This window comes from Pan troglodytes, chromosome 14 (genome assembly GCF_028858775.2).
Source record: "Pan troglodytes isolate AG18354 chromosome 14, NHGRI_mPanTro3-v2.0_pri, whole genome shotgun sequence".
Taxonomy (NCBI): Eukaryota; Metazoa; Chordata; class Mammalia; order Primates; family Hominidae; genus Pan; species Pan troglodytes.
In genome coordinates this window covers 44,618,079-44,636,334 of record NC_072412.2, presented here as the reverse complement: position 1 = coordinate 44,636,334, position 18,256 = coordinate 44,618,079, and the positions used below count along the sequence as shown (strand labels likewise).

The window sequence follows — 18,256 nt, the reverse complement described above, 5'->3', positions numbered from 1 at the left end:
GAGGGTGACAGATGCAACTGATCACCACTGCTACCCCACTCTAGGTCTCCTGTCAGACTCAATACTGGTCTCACTTGCTTAAGAGCTTGGAGTGTGGTTATTACACTGGACTGGACATTTTGTTGCTGCAATGGTACTGCTCTTATGATCAAAAAAGCAGGTAGAGCACTGGGCTCTACCAGATTTCATGCAGAGGCAGGGAGGGAACTGGTCTTTGGTATAAAGGGCCATGAGAGAAAGGACCAAGTTATTCCATTCTGCCTCCCATGCCTCACCCCTGCTTAGGTCCTACCTGCTAAAAAAAAAAAGCAGGCACATTGCGTTCTCCCTCAGTCCCCGTGTGGCCCTAGGCAATGTGTGAGTCCAGGAACTGGAGCTACCTGTCCCTTTTGAGGGAGTTCCTCCATGATTGCCCCTGAATGTGAGAAAGGCTATTTCCTGACACCTGGAGCATGAGAAGAGTAAGAATCAGTCTACTCAATGTGCCACATCAGTTTTGGAATGTCTGACCCCCTTCACAACATTTCAGCAACAACACATGAATTTGTTTGATGACTGGGAAATCTAAACAAGTTAAATGTTCACTATGTTTCAAATAAAGAAAGCTGATGTTAGGAAATTCTGCAGAAGTCAGAGGTGTCTCCAGAATACTACTACGACTAGATTTCTTTTAAGCTGAAACTTCATGAGGCCAATTGGCATATTCCTCTGGAACTCAGACAAGCCATTTGCCATAATTATAAAAAGCTTAGTGAGAACCATGGGCTTACCTGAAACTGTACAAATAAGTCAGTTTGATTTTCTTCCTGTACTTTTCTCTAGCTCAATCGCATATGAGTTGTATTCTTACGGGTTATATTCTTTTTTTTTTTTTTTAACTAAAAAGAGATGCACACCAATTGTACTTTTTGATCCCTGGGTCACTCTTGCTTCTGTCAGACACTTTTAATTTAGGAGTGAGGTAATAAGATGTAAGCATTACCCAAGTAATTTATAGTAATGCAAAATTTGGCTCAACAAGCAGATCAATAGTCTCCGTAAGGCCTGGGCCAGCTACAGACAGTTTCACAAAGTCATTATCTAATTGGAAATATCTGCTGGGACACCAGATTTCCCACTGACCTTAACTGGGCATTCTCTTAGCCCAGAAAGCATGACGATAGATTATCCTTGAAACGGCATTCTGACGAGGGCATCTCTCTGTAACATCAGGCATCACAGAACAAATTGCCTAATTGGAACTTTACAATTTTATTTTCCTTTTCTGTTTGGCAATACACCAAAAAGAGACTCAGAAATGATCTATGGTATTCCTTTTGTCAAAGCTCAAAGAACTCTTAACTGTTCTTGTATTTTGATTCCACCTGAATTCCTCTCATGATGATGCTACAGGTGTTTATCATCATCACTATTAGGTTTATCTCCTTGTCCCCCACTCTATACAGGGCAAATGGAATTACCACTATTTGTAGTCTTCAGCGGACACAAGTGTAAAAGATGTCCTGTGTAAGACAAATAAGTTTAAAAGTATGAAAACAAGGCCAGCTGCAGTGGTTTAAGCCTGTAATCCCAGCATTCTGAGAGGCCAAAGCAGGGGAATTGCTTGACCAGGGGTTCGAAACCAGCCTGGGCAACAAAGCAAGACCCTGTCTCTACAAAAAATAATAATAAAAAAATAGCCAGGTGTAGTGGTACAGGCCTGTGGTCCCAGCTACTTGGGAGGCTGAGGCAGGAGAATTGCTTGAGCCCAGGAGGTAGAGGCTGCAGTGAGCTGTGATTGTGCCACTGCACTCTAGCCTATGTGACAGAGGGAGACCCTGGCTCTAAAAAAAAAAAAAAAAAAAAAAAGGAGGAAAACAGTATTACCTTAAAAAGGTGACGGAATGCTGTTAAGCACTGTCCCAACTGGAGGGTCTAAATTTTGCTCAATTCACTAGGATTCCTGCCCCAAGCACAGGACAGGGAACTCTGAGAACACTAAGCTATGAGGGCCCCCTTTGGGTTTGTAGATATCTTGGGAAGTTGTCCACATGAGGAAGGCTGGGCAGAAGCATGCCTTGTGGCATTGCTTGGGGTCACTTTTGCTAGGCAGTTAACTGGTGAGGCAGAGGGCTGGGTGGAGCCGAGGTTCATGTATAGGGTGGAGGAGGAGAGGGAGATCTCCACATGCGTGAAGGCTGGGTGCTCAGCGACGAACACACTACTCAAGGCAGCTCCTGGGCGTGTGAGAGGGGGACCCTGCATTAGGCTTCCTATGAGTCTGCCCTTCCCAACACCCTGACCCACTCCTGCACTGCATGGACAGCCTCTTTCCCCATTCTGACAATTCTCTCTCGCTCAGGTGTCAGAAAACTAGGTCTCCATCCCACAACCACTGGTGCATCTCCCTCCTCTCTATCCTATGGGTTCCATTGCATGCCCTTCTCACAGCTTTCCTAAACAGCTGTATTCTCTCTTCATTCACAACAGAGCTTGAGTTGCTCATCTACACCACAGCCCAATCATGGCTAGCCCAAAACAATCTGGACCCCCTTTCCTTAAGAACCAAGAAGCTTCCATTTTCCAAGCCCTTGAAAACTTTCAAATAGACTCAGATCCTAGTTCTACAAGAAAGCCCACTGTGAAGGTTGATAAGCCCACACTAACCACACAATTCCAGGTAACAGAGTCCACCCTAGAATGTTCCCTCAGAAGCACACTGTATGCCCCCAAAGCAATCCATAAAAATAACACGTGTAGTTTTCTTATATCAAAGATGTCCTTAACTGTTCTTATAACTCTGAATTAAATTGTGATCTCCAATTTACATAACTTTCAGACGTCTTAAGAGACCTATTCCAGAGCTTAATGGGAAGTGGGTGGGTGGAAAGCTCACAAGACAGCCAGAGCTCTTTTCAAATGGTTTTATGTTTGTTACCCACACAATGGGCAGGTACGATCACTTGGTGGGTGGCCATCCAATGACCACAACCAAGGAGGATTTAACAAGGGGATTTTATGACTTGCAACAAGTAAGGAAGACACCCGGGATAGTTCCCCAAAACAGTACCTTTCATAACAAAGGTGAAAACGGGGCTTTAATTGGGCTGGATAGCTGAGTCACTGTAAGTAAAGGGGGAGTCTAGGCCACACAGGTGCAGTCACTGTTCATGCTTCTACATATATGGCATGTGGCTGGACGTGGTGGCTCACACCTGTAATCCTAGCACTTTGGGAGGCTGAGGCAGGCGGAGCACTTGATGTCAGGAGTTCGAGACCAGCCTGGCCAACATGGTGAAACTTCATCTCTATTAAAGCTGGATGTGGTGGCGCATGCCTATAGTCCCAGCTACTTGGGAGGCTGAGGCAGGAGAATCGCTTGAACCTGGGAGGTGGAGGTTGCAGTGACCCGAGATCACGCCAGTGCACTCCAGCCTGGGTGACAGAGTGAGACTCCATCTCAAATAAAATAAAATAAAATAAATTAAATAAATAAAATAAAATAAAATAAAATATAAAATAACGTTGCATGTTTAGAAAGTGGCAAACAGGCTTCTCCCTGGGCAGGTTTTTTTAGTATGGGAATGAGGAGAGTTCCCCAAATTTCATCTCCAACACAGCAGGCATCTCCCGATTCAATCAGTTTTTTGTTTTGCAGAGGCTGAGCTTCTTTCTGGGACTTTTTGAAACAACAGGAACTCAAGGTGCAATAGTAACAAGTGGGTACTTTTTCACAGTGTGTACCCAAGGACCTCAAAACCCCAGGAACCTGGGCTGCAGGTTCACTCCAGAACACCGAGCTATCAGTGCCCTAAATTTCTGTGCCATGATGCTGTAATAATTTTTGCCTAAAAATATTTTTACTTTTTTATTAATCATGATGTCTTACATTTGTCGGGCACACACTGTGCCAGTTATCCATGATCTAATTCTCACGTCACTTTATGAAATGGTTCCTATTAATATCTCTGTTTTATAGGTCAGTAAACTGAAGCAAGTAGAGTTAAGAAAAAGTGGATTCTGGCTGGGCACGGTGGCTCACGCCTGTAAACCCAGCACTTTGGGAGGCCAAGGCGGGTCGATCGGTCAGGAGTTCGAGACCAGCCTGGCCAGCATGGTGAAACCCCGTCTCTACTAAAAATACAAAAATTAGCTGGGTGTGGTGGTGGGCGCCTGTAATCCCGGCTGCTTAGGAGGCTGAGGCAGGAGAATTGCTTGAAACCAGAAGGCGGAGGTTGCAGTGAGCCAAGATCGCATCACTGCACTCCAGCCTGGGCAAAAGAGTGAAACTCCGTCTCAAAAAAAACAAAAAGAGTGGATTCCACACAGTGTAATTTCAAGGTTATAAATGTAAGCATGTTTAAGGCTTTTCATACGAGAAGCCAATTTGTTTTCTGAAAACTGTGTTCCTGCTAGTGTACATTCCTGGCAGGCTACACACTTGTTCTTCCCACTACACAATCATCGAGACATTGAGAATTGTCTTCTGAAATATTTCATACTTTCATATGGGAAAATGGTGTCTTCTTGTGGTTATTTTAATTGTCTTTGTTTTAAATTCTCTGTTTTCCAATGGTTCAATTTTCTAGTCCTTCTGAGTTTTGTAGGCAGTAAGCATGGCATAAATCCTAAATAAACAGAGGAAATGCTTCACTATTTTTCCTGGAACTGGACTTAGCTATTTTATTTTTAAAAGGAAAGAAAAACCTAGAAAAGGGAAAATCTACAAGTGTCAGACCCTCCCACACTTCTATGGTTTGTTCCAGAAAAAGGAACAGCTTCTTTACTCTGAGGAACCAGAAAGAAGCTTGCTCTGTTCCTCTTCTCAACAGCCAGAGCTTCAGCGCTAGCACCTGTGTAATCAAGAGAAGCTGAGTCCAGAACACGTGATGGGAAGCATGTGGGTATGTACGTGTCAAAGCTGCTTTGAGCCTCACTCTGTGCTTTTTCTCTTCTTCTAACAAATTCATCACCGGTGTTATTGTGTCAGTGCATGCTGAGAATTTTATGCAACTTAGTGTATATCTGATTATCAAGCATTCAAATCCCAACATCTGTGCTCAAATATAAGGAAATAGGTCAAACAGAGACGCCTCCTCCTGCTGCGACGCCTTTCACACTGCGTCAAAGAGTTGCATCAAACAGGATGATCAGTGTTGCAAGGTGTGGAGACCACAAACTGTCTGCCACCACTGCCAGGCACCATGTAACCTCAATTCTTCCCTGGCAAATAGTGTCTGACACAGTGCAAAAGGGCAGCACTGTTAGAAAGACTGCAGCTCTAACTAAAACTGATGATCAAGCAAGAGGAAAAAATCCGATTATCAGCTATTTTAGAGTACATTTAAATTCCCAAGTGCAATGACCCCTAAATGCAAACCATTGTTTTTGACCAGCTATGACTAAAACAGCTAAAAAGGATTGAGAAACAGCAAGAGAGAAACTATGCCCTCTAAAGAAGCAGACTTCCTGCCTTGGCTAGCTTGTGTTAGAGCAGATTCTGCCAAATAATACCACTATAAAACGTGTCTTCAAAAAAGCTGTATCTTCCAAAAGATGATGTAACAGTTGCTCTAGGGAGGCAATAGCAATGTTCAGATGAATGGTGAATTCCTTTCCTATTGCTGCTCTAACAAATTACCACAAATCAGTGGCTTAAAACAAAACAGCTTTATTACTGCACAGTTCTGGAGGTCTGAAGTCTGAAATGGGTTTCACTAGGTGCAAGTCCAGGTGTCAGCAGGGGTGTGTTCCAGCTTCTAGAGGCTTCCTGCATTCCTTGGCTCATGGCCTCACTCCTCCATCTTCTAAGCCAGCAATGTCAGGCTGAGCCTTCCTCATGCTGCCGCCTTTCTGATTCTTTCCCTCCTGCCTCTCTCTTATAAGGAACATTGTGATGACATTGGACCCACCCAGATGATCCCAGATAGTCTCACCATCTCAAGGTCAGCTGATTATCAACCTTAATTCAGTCTGGAACCTCAAGTCTCCCATTGCCATGTGACATAACATAGTCACAGGTTCCAAGGATTAGGATGTAGATATCTTTGGGGGGCTATTATTCTCCCTATCACAAAAGGGAACACCAGAGTCTTCAGTTTAGCAATCTTCAAGGAATGTTGACAAAGCAAGAATCTGAGGCTTTGAGAATGTAGGTAATTTTCCCGAAGACATTCTGCAAGTAGGAGATAGAGCTGGAACATGACCAGATCTGTCTGCCACGTAAGCCCAGGCTCATCCTCCACACGCTGCCCCCATCAGGAGGCAACCTGGCCCCTTCTACTGAATCTCTACATCAGATGGAGCCTGCATATGACTCAGCAGAAACCTCAGAGGAAATTCTGCTTCCTTCAGGAATTTCAGGGCATGGTGGTGATTGGAAAGAGTCAGGACAGTTGGCCTTTACTTCATATTGCATCACAACCACTAAGTGGCTTTGGGAAGTTTGCTAAAACTTTCGGGTTCTAAGGATCCTCGGCTGTGAAACCAGGAACTTGGACTAGATGGTGTCTAAGACATCTTTCAGTTCTAAAATTCTATAATTGAATGGTCTTATGGGTAAAACCACTTTGCTGCAGAACAGTGCCACTCAGAGCATAGTTTGTCGACCTCTGTCAGTCCAGAGTATTCGGTACCTGTCCATGACAAGATAAGGAGCTTAAGCCAAAATGTTAACCAACTACATCAGTAAGTGCACTGTTCAGTACTGCTGCCATTTGATTTTTTGTAGCAAGGCTTTCGTGGTGAAGGAAGCAGTGTGTTGATTTACTTCCTGGCATAATCTTCTTATCTCATTGCAGATTGTTAGCAAATAGTTCCTGGATAAGATTCTGAATAATGCTGATGTAGAAAAAACATTAAAGTTCAGAGGTGAATATGTGCTTAATATCTGAAAATTTTTAGAGAATGACAGCTGGTTGTTCTTGCCTCACAGAAAGGAATAGTATCCAGTAAGTATTTGTAAAAATACAAATGATGAAACTATCTTTGGGATCTGTGATAGACTGCAGTATTTCTTCCAGATTATTTACACTCTCCCTGCAAGAAAATTATACATCCAGGTGTACTACCATGGGCCTTCCTGTGGAATACATTTCTTCCCACTATTGACATCAGACTTGAGTCCAGGGACTTGCCTTGGTTAATGGAATGTGAGCAGATGGCTTATACCATGTCTCAGCAGAAGTTTTGGAAGTCATTCACGCCTGTAATCCCAGCACTTTGGGAGGCCAAGGCGGGCAGATCACTTGAGGTCAGGAGTTCAAGACCAGCCTGGCCAACACGGTGAAACCCTCTCTCTACTAAAAATACAAAAATTAACTGGGTGTGGTAGCGCACGCCTGTAGTCCCAGCTACTAGGGAGACTGAGGCAGAAGAATTGCTTGAACCCAGGGGGTGGAGGTTGCAGTGATCCAAGATTGCGCTACTGCACTCCAGCCTGGGCGACAGAGCAAGACTCCATCTCAACAACAACAACAACAACAGTAACAACAACAACAAAAATCATTGCATAGTTCAGCCATGGCTTTTTTTCTTCTCTTAAAAAATGTGGGGGGCAGGGAGGAGAAGGAAGGGGGTGTCCTAGGTAGGGGTGAATCTTTCAGCCTGTAAACCAGAATGAAGAAGACATGTAGAGCAGAGCTATAGTCAACCCTAGCTGACATATATTGTAAGCAAAAAATAATCCTTTGTCATTGTCCCTGAGATTTTGGAATTGTTTGTTACTGCAACCTAACCTAACAAATGCTGGTAGAACAATTTGTATTCCTTTGGGTATATACCCAGTAATGGAATTGCTGGGTCAAATTGTAGCTCTGTTTTTAGCTCTTTGAGCAATCACCACACTGGTTTCCACAATGGTTGAACTAATTAACACTCCCACCAAGAGTATATAAGAATTCCCTTTTCTCTGCAACCTCACCAGCATCTGTTATTTTTTGACTTATTGATAATAGCCAATCTGACCAGTGTGAGATGACATCTCATTGTTGTTTTGATTCGCATTTCTCTAATTAGTAGTGCATTCTTCTTTCTATTAGTAAGTACAACAAAGTTTTTACCTCAATAGCCTCATGGCCCAGTCAGGACTGCTTTATCTCAAAAAGCAAAGCAGAAACTACAGCTATTATGAAGTCAATGACCGTAGCATTGTTTACCCCCAGGCAAATAGATTTCTTATTGCTGAGAGCATACCCACCTCCTCCAACACACACACACACATACAGGATATGGATTAAGTTGAATGGTTCAAGTGTTTTATGTTTTCATAGCCACACTCCACTTCCAATAACTTACAAAGTCCTGTCAGTTCTACCTCCACCTCTTACATGTCTCTCCAATGTCTCTGGTTCCACTGCCACTATTCCGTTCCAGGCCATCATTATCTCTCATCTGGACAATTGTGATAATTTACTAAGTGGTATGGCCATCTACATCAACTCTTCCCCCACTCTAGCTAGCTTTCTATATAATTCTACAAAAGTCAGGGCTGGGCATGGTGGCTCATGCCTGTAATCCCAGCACTTTGGGAGGCTGAGGTGGGCAGATCACGAGGTCAGGAGATCGAGACCATCCTGGCTCGATCTCCTGTCTCTACATGGTGAAAACCTGTCTCTACTAAAAATACAAAAAATTAGCCGGGCGTGATGGTGGGCACCTGTAGTCCCAGCTACTCGGGAGGCTGAGGCAGGAGAATTGTGTGAACCCGGGAAGTGGAGCTTGCAGTGAGTCGAGATCACGCCACTGCACTCCAGCCTCGATGACAGAGTGAGACTCCATCTAAAAAAAAAACAAAAACAAAAAACAAAAAACAAAAGTCAGCTTTCCAAAATGTAAAGTTAATCACATTATTGCCCTGCTTAAAACTCATTCAGTAGTCACAAAGGAGAGAAAAAAAGGAATCAAACTTTATCACTACAGAAAATGACCAAACTGCAAAAATAAACAATGAGAAGAAGTAAGGAATAAGTAATATGCAAAACGACCAGAAAACAATCTATAAAATGATAAGAGTAAGTCTTTACCTATCAATAATAACTGTGAATGTAAATGTATTAAATTACTCAGTTAAAAGACATAGGTTGGCTAAATTGAAAAAAAAGTAAGACCCAACTATATGCTGCCTACAAGACACTCACTTCACCTGTAAATACAAGCTTTATGTGAAGGGATAGAAAAAGATATGTCATGAAAATGGAAACCAAAAGCAAGCAGGAGTAGCCATGCCTATGTCAGATAAAACAAACTTTAATTCAAAAGCTATAAACAGAAACAAGGGACATTATATAATAATACAGGGATCAATTCAGCAAGAACATATAACAACTGTATATATATGCAGTCAATACTGGATAGTCTAGATATATAAAGCAAATTATTAGATCTAAAGGGAGATTCAGACTCCAATACAACAGTAGCTGTGCATTATAACATCTCACAGCATTAGACATATCATCTAGACAAAATTTAACAAAAAAAATTGGACTTAAATAGCATCATAGATCAAATGGACCTAGCAGACATTTACAGAATATTTCACCCAATAGCTAAATAAGACACATTTTTTTCCATCAGCACATGGAATAGTTGGAATATTCCATGTGTTTGGAAACAAAACAAGTTTAAATTTTTAAAAAATTGAAGTCATATCAAGTATCTTTTCTGACTACTGGAATAAAACTAGACATCAATAACAAGAGGAACATTTGAAACTATACAAATACATGAAAATTAAACAACATGCTCCTGAATGACCAATGAGTAAAGAAAGAAATTAAAAAGAGAACTTTTTAAATTCTTGCAATAAATGAAAATAGCAACATAACCTGTCAAAACAAATGGGAGGCAACAAAAGCAGGATTAAGTGGCAAGTTTATAGCAGTAAATAGCTACATCAAAAAAGTAGAAAGAAGCCAGGTGCAGTGGTTCATGCCTATAATCCAAGCAGTTTGGGAGGCCAAGGCGGGTGGATCAACTGAGGTCAAGAGATGGAGACCAGCCTGACCAACATGACAAAACCCTGTCTCTACTGAAAATACAAAAACCAGCCAGTGTGGTGGTGTATGCCTGTAATCCCAGCTACTCAGGAGGCTGAGGCAGGAGAATTGCTTGAACCCAGGAAGCAGAGGTTGCAGTGAGCCAGGATCGCACCATTGCACTCTAGCCTGGGCAACAGAGCAAGACTCCGTCTCAAAAAAAAGAAAAAAGTAGAAAGATTTCAAATTAAAAAAAAACTAATGATGCATCTCAAAGAAAAGCAAGAACAAATCAAACTTTAAATTATAAGGAAAGCAATAATGAAGATCAGAGCAGAAATAAAATTGAGACTTAATACAAAAGAAAAATGAAACAAAAATCTGATTTTTAAAAAAGATAAACAAAATTGGCAAGCCATTAGCTAGATAAACTATGAAAAAAAGAAAGAAGACCCAAATAAACAAGATCAGAACAGTAGACATCACAACTGATACCACAGAAATACAAATGGTCATTGGAGACTACTATGAACAACTATATGCTAATAAATTTTAAAACCTAGAGGAAATATAGAAATTCCTGGACATATATAACCTATCAAAATTGAGCCAAGAAGAAATAGAAAGTCTGAACATACCAATAATGAGTAACAATATTGTATCAGCAATAAAAAGTCTCCCTAAAAAGAAAAGTCCTGGACTGGATGGCTTCACAGCTGAATTCTGCCAGACTTTTAAAGAAGACTTAAGACTGCTTCTTCTCAAACTATTTTTAAAAAATTGAAGGCAGAAAATTCTTCCAAACTCATTCTAAAACACAAACATAACTCTGATACCAAAACTAGGTAAGGACACAACAAAAACTACAGACCAGTGTCCATAATGAACATAGATGCAAAAATTTTGAACATAATACTATCAGGCTGAATCTAGCAGCATGTCAAAAACATCATACACCATGACCAAGTGGGGCATTTATTCCAGGGATGCAAAGATGGTTCAACATATGTAAATGTTGACCTTTTTTTTTTTTTTTTTTTTTGAGACAGGCTCTCTCTGTTCACCCAGGCTGGAGTTCAGTGGCATGATCTTGGCTCACTGAAATCTCTTCCTCCTGGATTCAAGGGATCTTCCCACCTCAGCCCCCAAAGTAGCTGGGACTACAGGTGCCTGCCACCATACCTGGCTAATCTTTGTATTTTTTGGTAGAGATGGGGTTGGGTTTCACCATGTTGGCCAGGCTGGTCTCAAACTCCTGACCTCAAAGTGATCCACCCACCTTGGCCTCCCAAAGCACTGGAATTACAGGCATGAGCCGCTGTGCCCCACCAACATATGCAAATGTTGATTGAGCTCAATAAATGTGATAAATTACAGCAACAGAATGAAGGGCAAAAACCATATGGCCATCTCAATAGATGCAGAAAAAGCATTTGATAAAATTCAACGTCGCTTTATAATAAAAATTTAGTAAATTAAGTATAGAAGGAAAGTACCTTAAAACAATAAAGGCTGTATATAATATACCCACAGCTAACACCATACTGAATGGAGAAAAATTGAAAGCTTTCCTCTAAGCACTGGAACAAGACAAGGATGCTCACTCTCACCACTCTTATTCAATATAGTACTGGAAGTTCTAGCTAAAGCAATTAGGCAAGAAAAGGAAATAAAAGGCATTCAGACTGGAAATGAGAGAGTCAAATTACCCTTATTTCCAGATGATATAGTCTTATATATTTAACAACCTAGAGAGCCTACCAAAAAAAAATTTTGGAAATGATAAGCAAATTCAGTGAAATTGTAGCATACAAAAATCAACATACAAAATCCACTAGTACTTCTATACACAAACAACAAACTACCTGAAAAAGAAATCAAGACAGCAATCCCATTTACAATAACTACAAAGAAAATCAAATACCTCAGAATAAATTTAACCAATGAAATGAGAGATCTCTATAAGAAAAATTATAAAATACTTATGAAAGAAATTGAAGAGAACATTTAAAAAATGGGAAGACATTCCATGTTCATGGATTAGAAGAATTATTATTGCTAAAATGACCATACTACCCAAATCTACAGATACAATGCAATCTCTATTAAAATGCCAATGACATTCTTCACAGAAATAGAAAAAATAATTCTAAAATGTATATGGAACCACAAAAGACCCTGAATAACCAAAGCAATCCTTAACAAAATGTACAAAGCTGGAGATATCACACTACCAGACACTAAAAAATACTACAAAAGTATAGTGGCCAAAACAGCATGGTACTGGCATAAAACCAGAGAGACCAGTGGAACAGAATAGAGAACCCAGAAATTAATCCACATATCTACAGCCAGCTGATTGTTGAGGAAAGCGCCAAAAATATTCACTGGAGAAAGACAGTCTCTTCAATAAATGGTGCTGGGAAAACAGAATTTCCATATGCAAATGGAAAAAGATTAGGGTCCCACCTCTCACCCTATATAAATATCAACTCAAAATAGATCAAAGACCTAAATGGAAGATCTGAAACTATAAAACTTATAGAAGAAAACAATGGAGAAACACTTCAGGACATTGGTCTGGGTAAAGATTGTATAAATAAGACTTCAAAAGCACAGACAACAAAAGCAAGAATAAATATCTGAGATTATATCATACTAAAAATCTTCTACATGGCAAAGGAAATAATCAACAGTGAAGAGACAGCCTACAAAATGGGATACAATATTTGCAAACTATTCATCTACAGGGGATTCATATCCAGAATATATAAGGAACTCAAACATCTCGGCAACAAAAATCCCTTAAACAATCTAATCAATAAATGAGCAAATGATCTCAACAGACATTGCTCAAAAGAAGACATACAAATGGCCAACAAATTTGTAAAAAAAAAAAGTTTAACTAATAACTAATTCCTCTGATTAGGGAAATGCAAATCAAACCCAGTGAAGTATCATTTCACCCAGTTAGAATAGCTATCATCAAAAAGACAAAAGATAACAAATGCTGGTAAGGATGAGGAGAAAAGGGAACTCATATACACTGTCAGCAGGAATGCAAACTTGTCCAGCCACTATGGAGAACAGTATGGAGATTCCTCAAAAAACTTCAAACAGAACTAACATATGATCCAGCAGTCTCGCTACTGGGTATTTAACCGAAGGAAAGGAAGTTAGTATACTGATGAGACATCTGCACCCCCATGTTTATTGCAGCACTATTCACAGTAGCCAAGATATGGAATCGACCTAGGTGTACAACAGCAGATGAATGGATAAAGAAAATGTGGCATATATACGTAATGGAATACATTCAGCCATAAGAAGAATGAGATCCAGTCCTTTGTGGCAACATGGACGGAACTGGAGGACATTATGTTAAATAAAATAAGCCAGAAACAGAAAGTTAAATACCACAGTCTTATGTGGTATTTCTCACTCTTATGTGGAAGCTGAAAAAAAGTTGATCTCACAGATGTAAAAAGCAGAACAGAGGTTACTAGAGGAAACAAAAGAGGGGGAGAGGGAGAGACTTGTAAAGAACGTGAAATTATAGCCAGATAGGAGGAACAAGTTCTAGCGTTTTACAGCAGTATAGGATGACTCTAGTTAACATATGTTACATATTTTCAAATAGCTAGAAGACAGGATTTTGAATGTTCCCAATGCAAATAAGCCATAAATGTTTGAAATAACAGATATGCTACTTACTCTGATCTAATTACTACACATCATATATATCAAAATATCACTAGGTACTCCATAAGTATGTACAATTATTATGTGTTAATTAAAAATAAATAAACATGTCTTTTGAATAAAATGTTTTTAAATACTTAATAAAATACAGTTTATTTTGTAAAAAGTTATTCAGTGGGTTTCCAACACCTTTTCTCAGCATGATTGGTCTGGTTCCAGCTCGGCCTCATCTGGCCTCATCTCATGCCACTCTCATCTCACAGTCTGTGACTGCATCTTTCTGGTTTTCTTCCAGTTCCTCACATGGGCCACACTTTTCCAGTTTCTGGACCTTTACACATGCTGGAATCATGCCTCCACTAACTAATTTTCTTTTTTTGTTGGAGTTTGTTTGTTTTTTGGCCAGGCTGGAGTGCAGTGGTGTGATCTCGGCTCACTGTAACCTCTATCTCCTGGGCTCAAGCTGTCTTCTCACCTCTGTCTCCAGAGTAGCCGGAACTACAGGTATGCACCATGCTCGGCTAATTTTTTTTTTTTTTCCCGTGGAGATGGAGATTTGCCATCTTGCCCAGGCTGGTCTCTAACCCCTGAGCTCAAGCGATCTACATACCGTGGCCTCCGAAACTGCTGGGATTACATGTGTGAACCACCATGCCTGACCTCAGTTAACTAATTTTTTTTTATTCAGCTTAAACATAACTTCCTCAAAGAAACATTCCATGACCCTTGTACACTGTTGGTGGGAATGTAAATTAGTACAACCATTATGGAGAACAGTTTGGAGGTTCCTCAGAAAACTAAAAATACAGCTACCGTACAATCCAGTAATCCTACTGCTGGGTACATACCCAAAAGAATGGAAATCAGTATATCAAAGGCACATCTGCATTCCCATGTGTTGTTGCAGCACTGTTCACAATAGCCAAGACTTGGAAGCAACTAAGTGTCCATCAACAGATGAGTCGATAAAGAAAATAAAGTACTGTTCAGCCATACAAAAGAATGGAGTACTATTCAGCCACAGAAAGAATGAGATTCTGTCATTTGCAACAACATGGGTGGAACTGGAAGTCACTATGTTAAGTGAAATGTCAGGCACAGAAAGACAAACATCACATATTCTCATTTATTTGTGGGATATAAAAATGAAAACAATTGAACTCATGGAATAGAGAATAGAATGATGGTAACCAGAGGCTGGGAAGGGCGGTGGGGAGGTTGGGGGGAGGTGGGGATAGTTAATAGGTACAAAAAATAGAAATAATACAACCTAGTATCTGACAGCACAACAGAGAGACTATAGTCGATAATAATTTAATTGTATATTAAAAAATAACTGAAAGAATATAACTGGATTGTTTGTAACACCAAGGATAGATACTTGAAGGGATGGATACTCAATTTTCTATGATGTGATTACTATGCATTGTTATGCCTGTACCAAAATATCTCATGTACCCCATAAATATATACACTTGCTATGGGGTATGTACCCACAAAATTTTTTTTTAAAAAGTTCCCTTATCTCCTGACTGGATTAGAACTTCCCCTTTTGATGCTTCTGTGGCACCTTGTTCATTCCTTTGCATACTCAGAGCCCGTGTAATCATTTATTCAATTTCTGTGATACCTACTGGTTATAGGCTCCTTGAGGACAGGAATCATTGGCGTCTTTTTTGCTCTCTAGCCCTAGCCTCAAACACAGTACCAGCATAAAGTGCTTCATAAATAAATAATGAATTAATGAGCAACCATTGCAATGTCTCCTGACAAATATCCTTTTTTTTGGGGGGGGGGGTGGTTTTTTGAGACAGGATCTGGCTCTATCACCCAGGTTGAAGTGCAGTGGTGCAATCATAGCTCTCTGTAGCCTCAAACTACTGGGCTCAAGCAATCCTCCCACCTTGGCCTCCCAAAGTGCTGGGAGTACAGGCATGAGCCACCACACCCAGCCTATATGTGAATTTTTACTTTCTTTCTTTCTTTCTTTCTTTTTTTGAGGCAGAGTTTCACTCTTGTCGCCCAGGCTAGAGTACAATGGCGTGATCTCAGCTCACTGCAATCTCTGCCTCCCGGGTTCAAGCGATTCTCCTGCCTCAGCCTTCCGAGTAGCTGGGATTACAGGCACCTGCCACCGCTCCTGGCTAATTTTTATTTTTGTATTTTTAGTAGAGATGGGGTTTTGCCATGTTGGCCAGGCTGGTCTCGAACTCCTGACCTCAGGTGATCCACCCACCTCAGCCTCCCAAACTCCTGGGATTACAGGCGTGAGCCACCATGCCTGGCCCACTTTCTTTCTTTTCAACAAATAAAATATTGCTGCATCTGTTTTCTCATAACATGCAGTCAGGACACACCAGAATTCACTCATTCCCCAACTATTTATTGAGGAACTAATATGTGTGAGGCATTATGCCAGGTACCTGGAGTCAACAGTGATAGAGTGTATATCTCCCTCATCCTAGGAGAGAATCTATGTAATTTCCTGTGATATAGAAAGAGAATACCTACCATTCACTTGCCTAGGGAAATCAATACTTTCTGTACTGGCTGTCCTCTTTATACGACAATATTATCTGCATATGCATTTGCATTTGCTATCCTTTTCTATTTGTATGAAGCCCATAACAAAAATATCTTTGTCAACATCAAAATGACACAGTCTCAATAACGTATTCCAAGTTACTTCTGGTGAGACTCATTTGGTTGCAAGCAACATAAACTCTTCAAGATAGCTTTAAGTTAAGGGAATTTATATGAAGATACAAATAATAGGGAAGATTAACTGTCTCTGAAATTTTGAAACAAAAGCCATTATAGGGACTGGATCGAGAAAGGGTTTCTAGATCTGTGGCTGCTCTAGGGACTTGAGCTGCCACTCAGACATTCCTACACCTTGGCATTCTACCCTCTAGGGCTCTAGTTTTGGTATGACTTTATCTACCAACTGGGTTCTTTTATTCTTGTCCTAGTACCAACTGTTCTACTTACTCAGTTTCCGCTTCTTTGTAACTTTGGCTGGAACACAGCCATTTCTTCTTAACGTCCGTACTCTATTCTTTTCGGTGTTTGTCCTGTGACCTTTTCTGTGTTTGTCACTAGCACAAATTGACTACATTTCTCCTTATCTAAGTCCAAGTTTTCAAGACAGAGCACTTCACTACCCCAGTTCATTTTAATGCACCAGAGGTTGCTGGCTGGCCAGTGGATTGCCTTCCCTCAGGTCAGGTTCCCTTTCTCATCAGATCAGCAGATGCCAGAAAATAAGCGTGGCATGCCACAAGATGTGGCTGGTGCTCCACTGACTCACTCTTGCAGGGCTGTGGAGAGCGGATTTCTGTAGCATGAAACTTGGGCAATGCATATGCAAGAGAAACTAATCTTATTTTCAGGCAGACTTTGAAGATTGACAGATTAGTGGTTTATTTATTGTAATCTTTAAATATGAAATAATTTCTTTAATTGGCAAAAACCGTACCCATATTAAAGTCAGAAATATGGAATGTCACTTTGGTGCATTTGTTAAAATTCTGAGGGAGCGGAATGCAAAGAGAATAGGATCTTCTGGTCAAATGACTTCCTTGGTTCATAATAATCATTCACTCAGTGAGAATTTATTGAGTATTTACTATGCACCAGGCACAGTTCTAGACCTGCGATTACAGAAACACATAAGATAGATGTGGCCCCTGTCCTTTTGTATATCAACTATTGATACTTTTAAAGTCTTAAATGTATTGGTCTATTCTCTGAAGTAAATAGATTTAACGTAGTTGGAGTTTTCTTGATGACTGAAAATGTTAAAAATAATCTTATTGAAGATTGACATAGATTTAATACAATAGAGAAGACAGGGGAAGCTGGACTGGCAATCCCACAAGATTCTTCAGGAAATTGCTGTTTAAAAATGCCGTCTCTTGGATTAGCTGGTTGGCCTTAATTTCTATCATTCCTTTATATTTCACATACAGAGATAAAAATAATGTTTATTGAAGTTCCAGTGAAAATTAATTTTGAGTAATTGAGGGAATATGGTTTGGATGGTCCCCAATGTTGAAGATGGGGCCTGGTGGGAGGTGTTTGGGTTATGGGGGAAGATTCCTTATGAATGGCTTGGTGCTCTCCTCATGGTAATGAGCATGTTCTTGCTCTGAGTTCAAGCAAGATCTGGTTGTTTAAAAGAATATGGTATGTCCTCCCCCTCTCTTTCTTGCTTCCTCTCTTGCCATGTGACATGCCTGCTCCCCCTTCACCTTCCACCATGATTGGAAGCTTCCTGAGGCCCTCTCCGGGAGGAGATGCTGGTACCATGCTTCCTGTACAGCCTGCAGACGTGCGAGCCTATTAAATCTCTTTTCATTATAAATTACCGAGTCTCCAGGATTTCGTTATAGCAATGCAAAAATGAACTAACACGTTAGGTTTTACTTCATTTTTATTTTAAGTGATTTTAATTTTTATTTTATTAATTTTAATTACACACAATACTTATACAGATTTTGGTGACATTATCAATATTAATTTTTTCAACATATATAGATCCATAGTTTTAAAACTTAAAAAAAATATATGGGCATAGTGTCTCACACCTGTAATCCCAG

General features: G+C 40.3%; 1 protein-coding gene across 3 annotated transcripts in view; it reads right to left on the bottom strand.

Moving 5' to 3' along the window:
• Positions 1-18,256, bottom strand: part of RUBCNL (rubicon like autophagy enhancer) — a 161,847-nt gene that overhangs the window by 14,292 nt on the left and 129,299 nt on the right. For 2 of the 3 annotated variants that reach the window (XR_010150299.1, XR_010150298.1), the window contains one exon: positions 8,636-8,757. The exons of the other annotated variant lie outside the window; for it this stretch is intronic. The gene's annotated coding sequence lies outside the window, so the exon portion shown is untranslated. Of the gene's footprint in view, positions 1-8,635; positions 8,758-18,256 lie in introns of those variants that run through there. 3 annotated transcript variants of the gene reach the window in all.